Source organism: Leptinotarsa decemlineata, unplaced genomic scaffold (genome assembly GCF_025532065.1).
Source record: "Leptinotarsa decemlineata unplaced genomic scaffold, Ldec_3_MD MMD2_P_RNA_scaffold_9, whole genome shotgun sequence".
NCBI lineage: Eukaryota > Metazoa > Arthropoda > Insecta > Coleoptera > Chrysomelidae > Leptinotarsa > Leptinotarsa decemlineata.
In genome coordinates, this window is record NW_027412536.1 from 12,395,804 (window position 1) to 12,411,437 (window position 15,634).

Sequence of the window (15,634 nt, forward strand, 5' to 3'; positions counted from 1 at the left end):
CGGAAAAAAACTTGTATCAAAAGTACGCGACAGTACATATGCGTAAGCTCCACAAATGAACGAACAAAATAAATCATGAATGGAAGTCTTTCATTGAATACTCGGGACGCATTTATATATTTTTGTTTTCTCAACTTGTTATCTCAGCAGATAAGGTTATATAATTAGTTGAACAGATCATAGGTCAAGGTCAGACAAATGAAATCACATTGAATTAGGTAATTATTTCGATAAGTAATGAAGGGAAATGGAAATTTTAGCGACACACTTCTAAGCGGATTGTAATTTATACTTTTCAATAATTTTACTAATAATCCAATGACAAATATTATTGATAAATAAATGAATGTATCTGTGCAGTAGGAAAAGTGAACAACCTCAAAATAGTGTTTCGATTGGTTTCCGGATTTTACCGTGGTCTTCTTTTGTTATAATCTCCAAACGTTTCGACTGCTACTGCAACAGTCATCTTCAGTGGTGTGGTCGAAGTACTCTTCTTGACATGTCAACTGACTTTCAGTTTTCACTTTATAAAAATAAAAAATTGAAGTAATTCTGAAAAAATAATCTATTCACAAAAATTAATTTTGTTGTAAAAAAACGTGTTAGGAATCACACGTTAAAAGGTGAGACCTCGTTAGTACTTAGCTCGCACAAGTTCTCTACTTTTGAGAGTTGTCGTTCGTATGGGGGCGTATTTTTTTAGTTTTTTAAACTATTATTTATTGAATATTTCATGAAGTTACCAAAAACGAATGGACTTTGCAGTACCTTTAACAAATTTTCAATAGCCCTATTTCGATTTTATAGAAAAACTCACATTTAATATAGCGCTACATGAAGAAAACGTGCCGAAAAGATGACATGTTTGGAAGGTATACCAGTAAAATTTCAATCTCAGTAAACAGGAATTTAAAGTTACGGGGGGTTTATAACAATATACGCGAATCAGAAAGATATAAATAACATTGAAGGGCCAATAATTAGATGAACAAGTGTTTCTCTTCAAATTTTTGTATTCTTTTCATTGATGCATTCTTTCCAAAAATTCAACTATCGTCGTGGATTATGAATTAAGTTTGGCTATCTTTATTCGCATTCTTACATAGATGATGGGGTGTAGAACTTCTGAAGAAGTGTTTCAGTGTCATTTGTAATCCATTTTCGAACCTTATCAACAGTTCTTTAGAGAAAAGTGAAGTACCAACTGAACTAAAATTATCTACTAAAGGTCGGAATACGACATCGCAACTGGTCCGGGTTGTTCACGGTGTGAGGGAGTCCTTCAACCAGAGGAAGAATACAGTTATGGTCCTGTTAGATATCAAGAAAGCTTTCGATAAAGTTTGGACAGAAGGGTTTGTCGCCAAAATGTGGTCGGCAGGCATGCCTTTATTCGTGATTAGGATTCTAGAATCCTACTTGAGCTACCGAACTTTTCGTGTAAGAGTGGATCAAACCACATCTGCGAATTATTCAATCAAAGCAGGTGTCCCGCAGGGGTCCTGTTTGTAACCGCACTTATATTCATTATATACGCATGACTTCCCTATGTTCTCGAGGACGAAGGTGGGTATTTTCGCGGATGACACCGCGATTTACGCGCACTCTTTCTCGAGCGAGGTGGCGAAGCAGCAGCTTCAGATCCACCTCGATAGGCTAGTCGAACCGTATTTCGAACAAAATAAAATCGAAATAAATCCCGATAAAACTGAACTCGTAAACTTCACGAGGAAATTCACGAATGTGAAGATCTTCAGGAAGTTGCGAGTTAAGGATAAGTGCATTGACGAGCAGAAGAGTGCGAGATATCTGGGAGTGATCCTGGACAAGCGCCTGAACTTCCAGGAACACTTGAGTATAGCGATCCAACGAGCGGGTGCGGTGATAAAACGCATGTATCCGCTCATTGCACGGAACTCTAAGCTCAGTGTTGACAACAAGTTGCTTATTTATAAACAAATAATTAGGCCGGCTATGTTGTACGCGAGTCCTGTGTTCTGCAGTCTCAAGAAGTCCCCTATAATGAGACTCGAGAGAATGCAGAATAAGGTGCTCCGTATTTGCACTAACAGTGACAGATACATTTCATTGAACAATCTGTTAGATCTGGCAGAAGTGGAGTCAGTCACCGACCATATCAGGAGACTGGCTCAGAAATTCTACAAGTCTTTTCTACCGAAGAGCCCGCTGACGAGGGACGTCACGGCAGTTAGAAGCTATCATGGACAGCGCCGTAAGCACGGGCTAGTCTATGAAGAACTGGAGATATACCGTGAACGGCGCGAATGCGATCGCGCTTAGTTCATGGAAAAATTGGATAAGAGTATTCACGCACACATGATGTCGTGATAGCAGAAATACTCTTACCTGGTTTTTTAATGAACTTTTTCCAGGGGGTTATCGACAACTGCTACCAACAAACAGACGAATGATTCTCTGAGAAGTACCGAAACGCGACAGAATGATAACTTCCGCGTAAGCCTCGGCAGGAAGCGGAAAACTATAGATGAGGCTGATATAAGACGTTTTTTGAGTGGAGAGCCAACCGCCAACACCAGCGGGGGCGTCTCCCACTGCCCCATCGGGGGACTGTGTGGAGGCGCTTTTATATTGGAGGCTATTCCATTGAGACTAATAAACATGATAAATGCTACAGCTAAAGTATTGGGAAGGGCTGTATATAAACAGATAGCGGATTATTTGGAGAGTAATAGGGTCCTTTGTGAGTATCAATCGGGTTTTCCGAGCAAACATAGTTGTGAAACTGCGTTACAATGTGTTTTAACAGATTGAAAGAAAGGTGCGGAAATACTATTGCAGTATTTCTTGGCCTTCAAAGGACATTTCAAACTGTAGGTAGATTCAGACTGATTAGAAAGATTCAGAGCTTAGGTATTGATGGAATAGCACTAAACTCGAGCATGAATTATCTGAGCAATAGACAGCAAAGGTTGAAAATACAGGAAGTTTTTTCGGATAAAATGCAAAATTATATAGGTGTACCCCAAGGGTTTATTTTGGGAACATTTTTATTCCTCACATATTTAAATGACATTGTAACCATAGCAGAAGAAGGTAGAATTCACTCACCCTACTGTACTTTAATAAGGAAGATGTATATGAGTGTGTTGTTACTATAAACGCTAGTCTTGAAAGGGTGTATAGATATTGCTCTGCAAATCTGCTGAAGGTGAACGTAAATAGAATAAAATGGATGCTATTAGGGAAACATAGAGAGCATAATAATGAAAACCTACTTTTACCATTGAATGACAGTAATAAAGAGAAGGTAAACAAATTCGTGTACTTGGGTGTAACCATTGACAGCAACTTGAAATTCAAGGAACATGCGAATCAAGTTATCAAAACAATAGCTTACAAAATCAACTATTTAAGAAGATGTTTCCCATATATGAGCCAGTGGTCTAAATTATTAGTCTACAACTCCATTTGAATTATTGTTCCACCATTCTGTTTTTTCTCAATCAAAATGAAACAAACAGACTACAAAAGAAGCAGAATCGTGCTATGCGAATAATCTTACAATGTTCGAGGATAACACCCATAGCAAATATATTGCAAACAATTTAATGGCTACCAGTGAAGAAACTCTTCGAGTACCAAATACGAATTTTTATTTTTAAAAACAAAATTGGATATTCACCTATATATCTACAGAATAACTTAACTTATGTGGCTGAAATACATGGGCATAATACTAGAAACAGAAGCAATATAAAAGTTGAAAAATATTAAAAAATAGTACACATAATTCTATATTTTATGAAGGAGTAGATTGTTTAAATGACCTCCCACAAGAAATTGAAGATAATGGTTCGATAAATATATTCAAAAGACGATTAAAGGATTTCTTAATGAAAATATAGTATATTTCTATGTAAGACTTTCTTATGTAACTTTTTTTTATACATATGTATTTTTTATCAGAATGTTTGTATTTTTTCATACTGATATTATTTTATTTATAATGTGACAATATATTTACTATTGTAAATGAATTAGTTTTTCAACTAAATAAAGAGATATAACTAACCAGGTTCAATTCAATGCCACACAAAAAGATAAATATCTCTGATCCTGATATAATAACGTCTGGACAGAGAATTCCGCTTTCTGCTTCGATTAGTTTATTGGGGGTTAAAATGAACACCAATATGTCTTGGCACAATCATGTCGCTGGAACTGCAAATGCTGATTCTCAAAAGCTTGGAAAACTGTTCCGAACTAGAAAACTGTACACACCTCAGTAACTTTTGATGCTTTATAAAGCTCAAATTCAGATCTTCTTTGGAGTATTGTTCTCATGTATGAAGCTCCGCCCCTAAGCATAACCTGAAACTGCTGGATTCTATCCAGAAAGGCGCCATCCACCTGATTTGAGATACGAAAATCACTTGCAACTTTGATAGTCTGGAACACAGAAGAAAGGTTGGGGATGTGTCTCTCTTCTACAGATACTTTTACAGAAAGTGACATTCACTGTTTATGAACTCTTTCATTTGGAAAACGGTGTTTATATGGAATAAACTTCCTGAGAACGTATTCCCAAATGTATTTAATCTCCAGCGATTCAAAACCAATGTGAATCGCTACTTTCGCCCAGGCACCGCTCTTAGAGCGCCTTAAGGATTTTTCTGTAGTGCTTGTATTTCGTCCTCAAAAAAATAGATGACATTTCAACATCATGCTGAAATCATAGTATGTCATTCCTATACAGGTGTAGTTAATATATGTATATATAAAAAAGACGAATTATGAACTGAACAAGCCGCATCACTTTTCAATGTATTCAGTATCAACTGAATAAACTAGATTTCTTGGTGTCAAAATCGATTAGCATACATTTCACAAATTAACTAAACGATCGGATTCTCGGGTTATTGATCTAAAATACCTCGAATAGTTTTCGAATTCCCTTTCAGCACAGATGACTGGTAATTTGAACCGAGAAAGTAATAAAATGAATTATAATGAATGTGGCATAATAATGCAGGGACGGAGGATAAACTATTTATTAGGGTTCACGTATTATACACTCATGACGATAAGTTTCATTTCTTTGTAGAAAACCGTAGATTTCCTCTCAAATCAAATTCTAACTTATGCCCATGGCACTTTCTAATTCACATGAAGCCTTGTTTTTGATATAAGGGGGCGACCTAGTTTTTTTATTGCCTATTCAAAAACTCAGGGATAATTTCAATAGGAGAGAAGTGGCAATGCGACCGTTACCACATAGGATTCGATAATGTCTTCCGCAGTAGTAAACGAAAGTTTACTACTGCGGTAGCAAACCTTCAGACCACTGCCAAAATAGCTGAGGTGAGTTTCTTCTTTGGTAAGCTTGACCATAGTCTTATTTTTTGATATTTTTCAGATATGCTATTCAACGTTTCGTCTTCCGGCCAACATCATCGACTTCATTTTTTTATGGGTGCTACATTGGATTATTTCTGTTTTGAATAGAATCAGATTTTACCTTTTCAAAGATGTATCATAATACCTATATCATTCTTTTTCGAAAAATTGGAGATATTGAAAAAAATTCTTATCATAATAGGCTTTGACTTTGATGTTTCTAAATCTGACTTTCAATTTGTTACACTCAATGATATTTTGTTATTATACAAGTCATTGAATTTTTGGCGAAAAATGGCTTTCACGAATGAAAAAAAAAGAGATATGATACAAATTTATTACAAGTACGATAGAAACAGTGTTAGGACATCGGAAATGTATTTAAACTTGTATTTCGAAAGAAGACAACCACATCGAACTATGTTCAAGTTATTGGATCAAAACTTACCGCGTTTGGGTTTTTTGAAAAGCCGAGGAAAAATATGAGACAGAATGGACCAGGAAATCAAAGAAAATTTGATACATGATGTATGTATGAGGTAAGTTAGACATTGTGTCCTTTTCAATAAAAATTAATAATTTGCAGATAAACATGAACCCGATAAAATCTACACGTCAAATTTCATCCGAAATGAATATTAGTCATATAAGTTTTTGGAGACATCACAAAAAAACGGTTTAAAATGTTACAAAATACACATATCTCAGGTAATCCAGGTAATCCCGAAAGGCGATTTGAATTTTGTAATTGGCTAATAAGAAGAACTGATACAAAGATAAAATTTTGGGTCCTCATCTATTTGATGAAATTTTGAGTGTAGAAACTTATCACCAGTTTTTAATGTTGATATTCGAATACTATTTGGATGATCTACCTTTGGCTAACTATAACAACATCCGTGGAGCACCATCAACATGATGGCATACTACCAGACGAGTATCTAATTACCTGATGAATGGATAGAGAATAATGGGCCGATGAGGTGGCCTGCAAGGTCTCCAGACCATACATTCATACATACATACATACATTCTAAGGGGGTACACTGAAATATACAGTTTATGGTCAGAGGGAATATCAACATATTGAGGACCTTCAACACAGCATTGTTAGAGAGTTCGGAAGATTGAGGAGAAGGGAAATTAATCGTGCAGTGAGTAATATTTGAAGAAGGGCACAGATGTGTTATCATGAACAAGGCCAGCATTTTGAGAATTTGCTGTCATTTACTTTTGTCTTTACATTTTAGTTAATTATTGTTATATTTTCATTGAAAAGGAAACAATGTCTAATTTACCTCATACACACCTCATTCATCAAATTTTGATTCTTGATTCTGTCTCCATATTTTTTCATTGGCTTTTCAAACGAACCAAACTCGGTGAGATTTTGATCCAATAACTTGAACATAGTTCGATGTGGTTGTCGTCTTTCGGGATACAAGTTTAAATACATTGTTCGAATACAAAATCACCAATAATATGTTATTCAAGAAAAGTCCCTTAATGTATATATTTTTTCGTTAGGGTAATGAAATCACCAAACCAACATTTGGTTCTGAAATGATTAACAATCGAAAAACCGACGGCGTTTGGTAACTCAATAAAATATTCTGGCGTATTATATTGTATGGTAAATTGTATGAAAGTGATATTAATAATGACTTGAGTTTTTAAGGTTTTCTCACATTAACATAAAATATCGCTTCAAGAAAAGAGAAGTTACTGATTTGCATTTGAATCTGAAATGAAAGTCAGAACAAGATGTAGAGAACTGAAGTTGTCAGTTGTAATTCTGACTTTGGTTTGGTTTTAGTTCATATTTTGACTGATTTATGACTTATTAAAATATGCTCTCTCTATATACTAAATTTTTATCTCAAAAACTAATACGGAAAGTTCTAATAGATAATGAATAATAAAATTACAAATCAGGTTAACGGGTCAATTATTTGTTTTCTCATAAAAAAGTTATAATTAGTTTATCTGGTAGTCTTTGTTTACTTTCCAGTCTGCCACATACGCAAGCAAATTGTGAAGTTCAAACATGATTCAAGGTCTATTCTAATTCGGGTCTATGAAAGAGACCCTGATGAAGGCAAAAGTATAGTCGTATAGTTCATTCGAACAACTAATTGTATCTAAGATTTCAACCTTTTATGAACTTCTGGAATACAATGATCAATAATAGCTAGTGATAACAACATTAAATACGAAATTAATGATGAAGCAGAGTTGAAAGCATGGCAAGATAATGGTGAAACTGACCTAAGGATAAACTCTTTGAGTTTTCCAATGAAAATACATAATTCAAACTCTCAGGGTTAATAGTCCAAAAAGTTTGTCACAGGACGATATAACTGAATGGATCTGTTTTTTGTTGAGCTGTTTTCCGGGTTTCGCCCTGTGTTCTGTGTTTTTGATCCTCACAATGATTTCACAACGTTTCGGCATTCTCATTTGCCAAACTGAATGGATAGTAAGTAAACATAAATGTAATAAAATCTCTGCATTTCAAAATATTGCTTTTGAGCTATGTCCACCGACTGGAGATAATTGAAGGAACTGAGATCAAAAGGATCATTCAGACAAACCCTTCAACTGGCACCAGTCTCACTAGAACGCCAGCATTATCCTTGTTCAAACATTGTTTCTTACCAGTAACCTAAAGGCCAGCAGTTTTGGTCACGTCTTGTTCATTATGCTCTAGTCCAGTCCTAAATTTGTCATTGTAGTAGAAACTGTACACTGGGTATTCATGAATATCCATGATATCTATAGGCTCGAGTAAGTGGCATCGTCTAAAAACCCCTCGAAAGATCACAAGTAGAGAATGTGTGAAGTAAAACAGAAAATGTATAGCGAAAAGATCCAGAGAACATTTCGTTGCATTCGTAGGCTAATAAGGAATATAAATAATACTGTACATAATTAATTATATAGAAAAGGAAATATAATATATACCAGTATACTACATGGATCAATAAGTCCCGAGACTAACCCAGAGATGGCGCTCTTAGTAAACCAGTAACCACGTCTTTCTAGAGTACTAACCTTTGCTTGAAACGTGTCGAAATTTTAAGTCGATCGGACCAGAAACAGCTGAGTTATCGAGGTTAGAGTAAAGTCGTTTTGTAGTTTGTTTAAAAAATGGAAAAAACCGAGTTTCGTGTTCTGATAAAACATTGTTTTTTAATGGGTAAAAACACCGTGCAAGCGAAAGAATGGATTGAAAAATGTTACCCGGACTCTTGTCCATCAAAAGCAACGATTTGTCGGTGGTTTGCCGAGTTTAAACGTGGTCGTACCGACACAAATGACGCAGAACGCTCGGGTAGACCTGTGGAAGCTGTTACACCGGAAAATGTGAGTGAAGTGACAAAAATTGTAATGAAAGATCGTAAAGTGAAGCTCCGTGAGATTGCTGAGATGACACAGATATCATATGGAAGTGTATTTACTATCCTTCATGAAAAATTGAGCATGAAAAAGGTTTTTTCTAAGTGGGTGCCGCGATTGCTTTCGATGGAACAAAAACAGCAACGAGTCGATGATTCAGAAAGCTGTTCATCGCTATTTACTCGCAACAAAAAAGATTTCTTGCGTCGTTACGTGACCATGGACGAAACATGGATACATCACTACACTCCAGAGTCAAAGCGGCAGTCATCTGAGTGGCGCACAGCTGTCGAAAGCCGTCCGAAACGTCCGAAAACGCAGCAGTCAGCTGGCAAAGTGATGGCGTCAGTTTTTTGGGATGCACATGGCGTGATTTTCATTGACTACCTCGAAAAAGGTAAATCGATCAACAGTGATTATTATATTGACTTACTGGTACGTTTGAAGGAGGAAATCGCAAAAAAACGACCGCACATGCAGAGAAAAAAAATCCTTTTTTACCAAGACAATGCACCTTGCCACAGGTCGATGAAAACAATGGCAAAATTAAACGAATTGGGCTTTGATCTGCTTCCCCACCCCCCATACTCACCAGATTTAGCCCCCAGTGACTACTGGCTCTTTGCTGATCTTAAAAAAATGCTCCAGGGAAAAAGATTTGGCTCAAATGAGGAGGTCATCGCTGAAACTGAAACTTATTTTGAAGCGAAAGATACATTTTTTTATAAACATGGTATTGAAAAATTGGAAAAGCGTTGGAACCATTGTATCACCCTAAAAGGAGATTATGTTGATGAATAAAAAAAATTTTGTAAAAAAAATGTTGTTTTCATTGTTAGTCTCGGGACTTATTGATCCATGTGTTAAGTATATACCAGTAACTTGTATACGAAATATTGCGGCATACCGGAAACTCATGTGTCCAATGTTCAAAGCTGTGGACACAGGAGTCGAGCAAATTTCGGGCAACCAAAATTGAGTCGAAAAAAATATGAAACTTATGCAACAATTTTGTTCACTGAAGATTGTTGGGCCACACAAGATTGTTGGAATGGGCGTTACAAAAAAATAGGAGAAGAAGCGCAATGAGTTCATAAGATTGTAGTGTTTTCCAGAGACTTTGAATACGCATGTTCAGACCTTTTTCATAAAGGACCGATGAACAGCCGAAAATCAGTCTGATAAGCATTGTTGAATGGTTGGTCGATAATACGAGAACATATGAACTACATATATAGATCAATGGCTAGACGAATTATAGGTACTGATGATCGGTTCTTTTCAGAAAGGGTCTTCTTGTACCTAATCACACTGCAACCTAATCATACGCCAGATGATTATGAGAGCTAAAATGACGTTCAAGATTGAATATTCTAAATAGAAGTTTTATTTTCTCGTATCACTTTCCTTTTATTATCAATTATCCACATTTCATAATGGAATCTATACTAAAATAAAAGTGAAAGTTCGTGAGGATAGATATATGTTTGTGGCTCTATCACGCCTGAACGGATTCAGAAGAAACATTACATAAATACAGCTTATACATGAGAATAACATATAGGCTACACCTTATAGGCTTGTGAAGGTTTTCTGTTATTTTGATTATGATATAACGATAAGTATTAAATGAGTCGGAAAAATGTTTGCTCCCTAAGAGCTATGTTGGCGTGTGCTGCCTATACCGTTGGAGTTACATGCAGATAATGTACCGTAAAATTGTTCATCTTGAATAGTTCTAAATAAAAGTCCGCGATAGCATATATCTACCTCCTATATGCAAAATACTGAGCCATAAATAAAATTAAATTGTAAATACAATGCCCATTTCAGAATATTTATCAAATTCTTATTAAAATTGATACAATTGTCGATTTAAGTATTCAATAAAGATAAACTTTGTTTGAATTGAAGGGGTTATATTTTTAGAAGTGATTAATTTTTGGGAAAGAAAGTTTTTGGCTTTCTACTACTCCATCTGGAGTAGTAGAAAGCCAAAAACTTTCTTTCCCAAAAAATAAACTTTGTCTTTTACATTAAGTGTAAGTTATCACGATAAGATTAACTTGACGCAGCACAATAAGCCATTAAACGTCGCGTCTACTGTAAGACGATAGGATACGATGTGCGGTGGTAGAGAGACGGTCTAAGCAATGAAGCGCCATCGCCGAGAACGCGACCCAAACGCGGGCAGACGCTTGAGGACAGATGTCGTTGACCATTGTGTTTTTTTTATAGATAACATAATTCGATTTTCGAAGCTATTCATTACTTAGTGTAGTTGGAATATTTTTTTAGTCACTGTATTTTTGAAGTAAAAATATAAATCACTAGCTGCTGCTCGCTCTTATATTAACGTACAACCGAAGCTACTGGGCCTAGAATCATGAAATAATCAGGTATGTTCTTTGTATAGCATAAATAAGCATCAAGAAAGAGAATCAGAAATTTCCACCCACACGGAAAAATCGGGGTTCAAAGATTGCATTCAATTTCGTCAGTTTTGCAGTTGGAAACCTGAAGTTTTGGGTTGATAAAAAATATTGTAACTATTTGTTCAAAATGGTCTATCACGGAACTTATGAAGGATTCTGAAACCATTTCTGTCTGTTTGAAATCTGTTTTTCCGTCAATCAGCTGTCGCTCCCATACGAATGACAACTCTCAGAAGTTGGTAAACTAGTGCGAGCTAAGGACTAACGAGGTCTTACCTTTCAACGTGTGATTCCTAACACGGTAACGGTGATTTGAACGACTGATTCCTGATTCTTGAGATAACTCAGTAAGAGACTGCGAATTTTCCATTAGTCCAACGTGCCCTTAAACTGCAGTACAAAAGCTTCATCGTTGACACCTCCTGAACGGTTATATTTTTTATTGTTAACAGATCCAGTTTCCATAAATTCATTCAATTATTCCGAAACGTATTTGTGTCGTACATTTCTTCCTGGATGATTATCATTGAACATACGGGCAGCAGCTCTAGCTCTATTTCCATTCTGGTAGTACAAACTCACTATTTCAATCCGTTCTCGAAGCGGATAAACTATTCTTTCTCAAGAATTCACAAAAATAGAAACACCAATTGTAACTCCTCCTGGCAGGTTATTGTTGAATGAGACAAATACAAAATGAAGACAATATCGAATTCAAACTTAACTATGCAAAATAAGACTTTTTTGAAGTATAGTGAAGTATACTTCACGAAAACACCTATGAAACCTAGGTAACAGATTGTATAGAAGTTCATTAAGGCCGGGTCGTTTTCAATTCAAATAATTTTCAGCTTCCAAACTATGAGCTTCAGACCATAATATTCTATTTTGCTGAAATATGTTCATCATGGAACATCTGATAATGCAAAACAATTGATACATTAAAAATTGGTGACATGCTCTGGGGGTTCGATAGGGGAAGTAACATCAAAAGTGAATAAGTCAAAATGTGTCACCCTGTATACTATGGTTGACGGGTTTTTTAATTTCTCCTACAAATCATTGTACCAAAAGTTATTCAGGATGACTCGTTTTAAATGCAATGCACTGTATACGACGACACAGTGGAGTTAATATTTATCGAGATATGGAGCTACAAAATCACGTGACATTAAAACGGACAAAACTTCCGAAACAACATTATTGATATCTCTCGATTGTATTCAATATAGGAAGTACGCCTCTGTAGTTTAACAAACTGGTCAATAATTCAAAAGCTAGAAAAGTTGACGAGCAAATTAATTGTATACATTATTTGTCATCATTCCTTGATGAGATTTTTTTTTCGTTCAAAAAGAATATAAAAGTCATACGTTCATAAGTTTATTGGATGTATCAAAAGATAACCACCAAATGGAAGATTGACAACAAACATTCATTTCCTGATAATCAGTGTTTTCTCACGGTGTTTACCATTCATGACATGACTATCTGATTACACCTCATTACATTTAAAAATATGCAGATGATTACAAGAACGATTATCTCAAGTTTAATAACGATTTGAATTATTGGTTGAAACCGTGAAGGTAAGTCTCGTCGAATCATATTACATCAACAAACACCTACAATTAAAACCACTTTTCATATTTGGAAACTCCTGAATTGAATTTTATACACGCACTTTTGGGTAAATTTAAAGCGATTGGGTGGAAGATATGAGTTCAAGGGGAAATTATTTTTGGCTATAGCTGAATGATACCAACAGCATTTCTATATAAATCTGAGAAGAAGGAAATATGAACTCATTGACTAAGTAAGATAATTACGAATTCGAATTTAAAATCCATCTATCAGGAAAACATTCATAAATTAGAAATATGTACGTAAGAGAAACTAAAATCAACAATTTAAAAAGTCTAGAACAGAGTAGAATGCATAGTTATTGAAATTTCATTCAGCTTTCAGTTCGGAAATGAAAATTAAGTAGTTGAATGAGTTCAGTGATAGTAATAATGATAATAATATATTCATCGACATAACGCGACCCTAAGAGGGCTTTATCGCCACCTAGGGCACTTTTACTGTATTGACAACGATTGCCCTACGCTCCGGGGAATACTGAATCCCTTGTGGGAACTGGGAAGTGATCAATTTTTTGGAACTATTCATTCCCCACCCCCAGGCTCATACAAGCTAAGAAAACTGATGTAATTCTTCTCGACTATCACAGCAAGACGATATTCGTAGTGAAGTTTTCAGCTCCGGGTGGGACTAATATCGTTTGAGAAAATAAGGAAAATGGATGCAGACTCTATCTAGATCACTCTGTTGAAATGGTTGTTCTGAATATTGGTGTCCTAGATGGAATGATGCACTCTCTACCCTCGAATCTCAAAATCATGGCCGGACAAATGCGGAAGGTTTTCATTTTTGGTTCACTGCGTCGCATTTAGGCATATGATTCTTGGACCCAATGATCACTTACCTCATGGTGTGGGGAATGGTCATTGATTGATGATGCTGGCGTGCCCTTCCGAATTTTTCGGGGCTTTTTGGCCAGGGTAAGATCAGCTCAACCTTCGGTGAAAAAATAATAGTAATAATTCTTTATTGGTGCTATTTTACATTCGTGAATTCATTCGTCACCAGAACACTTCTCATCAATATATTTTTTGTTGCAAGAATCAATTGAAAATGAATTTTGTGAGGTGTCAGGAGGTACTTTAAAAAGAATTCATATATTCAAAGTAGCCAAAACCAAAAGTCCAAAGAGGTGGTTTTAGGAACAAATTGATTGATATTGATGAGAAGGGAAGAATTACACACCATAATTGAAACACCGTATGATGTGGTGAACATTATTCAAAACCATTTACTTCGATGAAATATTTTGAAATGAATGTTAGCGAGTCGCTGAGGAGATTTCTGAAACTAATGATACTTATTTGGTTAGTGTTTTCAATACATTCGTTCATCGTCAGAGTTTAAAATTTCACTTGTCAACATTATCCAAAACTATTATTATATTCTCTAGATATCTTTCAGGTAACTTCAAAATACTTGATCATATGAAAGTAGAAAATACTTGTTCATATGGAAATAGTTGTTTCGAGAGAACTTATTCTTCCAGTTTGTGCCTGAAAGTTACTTCTTTGCATGATCTACACATCTTTATATAGAGTTCATTTTGAAAACAATTGTTTGTTTTCAAAATGTGGAAGATTCCCACATTTTTGTATAAGTAGAAGTAAGAAGCCAAAACTTTTCTTTCAATAGATTCGAAGTTCCGAATCCAACAGGTTGATGTAGCCAAAGTGAGCCAAAGTTCCGCCAAATCTTTCAAAACCCTTTTCAATCTCTTGTGTCTCCTTCAAATAATTATAAATATTTTCACAAACTACACCGGAAACAATTTATTCTTCACAAATATAATTTTTGAGATTTCACGAGATGTTTCGCCATCACAGTAGTTTTTGTTGTAGTAAATAACATGTATCTTATTCACTATGAAAAAGATAGTGTGATAGCGAAACATGTCGTGAAATTTTGAAAATAAAGTTTGTGAAGATTCAATCGTTTCTTGTGTAGTTTGTGAAAGTACTATGGAAACATCTGTATATCGAAAACCCACCTACACAGGACATTATCTGAATCAGGAATCCAACCACCATCAAGACTTTACTAGGCCGTGCTTTCGGGCTCTGTAATACAAAGAAAGGTCTCGAAAAGAAACTAGGCATCATCAAAAATGACCTTCAACGGAATGGTTACTCCAAAGTGATGGTGGAACAGGCTTTAGCTAAAAGACAGCATGAGCTCCACAAGCCGCCACAACCAGTGCTTGCACTTCCCCACATCAGAGGATCATCGGAGAGGATAAGAAGAATTGGTTCCAAGTACAACATCAGAACCTGCTTTAGATCCGGTAACACTATCCGTAGCAGCCTCACGAAAACCAGACCACCAAATGCGGACTACGATTCCAGGAATTTCATTTACCGGATACCCTGCGAGTGCTGAGAATCATACGTCGATGAAACTAAGAGGCCTTTGAAAGTTCGCATTGCTGAGCACAAGAAACAGCAAAACCAGCAAATCCGGAATAGCAGAGCATGTTTGGACTTATCAACATAACATCAAGTGGGCTCAAGCTGAAATCATCCACAAGAACACTGATTTAGGAGAAAATTCAAAGAAGCCGCATATACAGGGTGTAACATAAGTGAGATAAATAATCAAGTGACGTATTCCTGAGACAATTTTAAGAAAAAAAGTCTATATGAACTTGTGTCCGAAAATGCTTCGTTTCGGAGATACGCGGTGTTGAAATTGAATGTTTTTGTTCGCTTTTTGAAAACAATTCTTGAAAAAAATAAGTTATTTGCACGAAATTCGGTACTCGGGGTTTTTTGACG

At 35.7% G+C, this 15,634-nt stretch overlaps 1 protein-coding gene across 7 annotated transcripts in view; it reads right to left on the minus strand.

The window, feature by feature from the left end:
- AdamTS-A (ADAM metallopeptidase with thrombospondin type 1 motif A) overlaps nt 1-15,634 on the minus strand; it is a 454,792-nt gene that overhangs the window by 216,083 nt on the left and 223,075 nt on the right. The window lies entirely within an intron of this gene.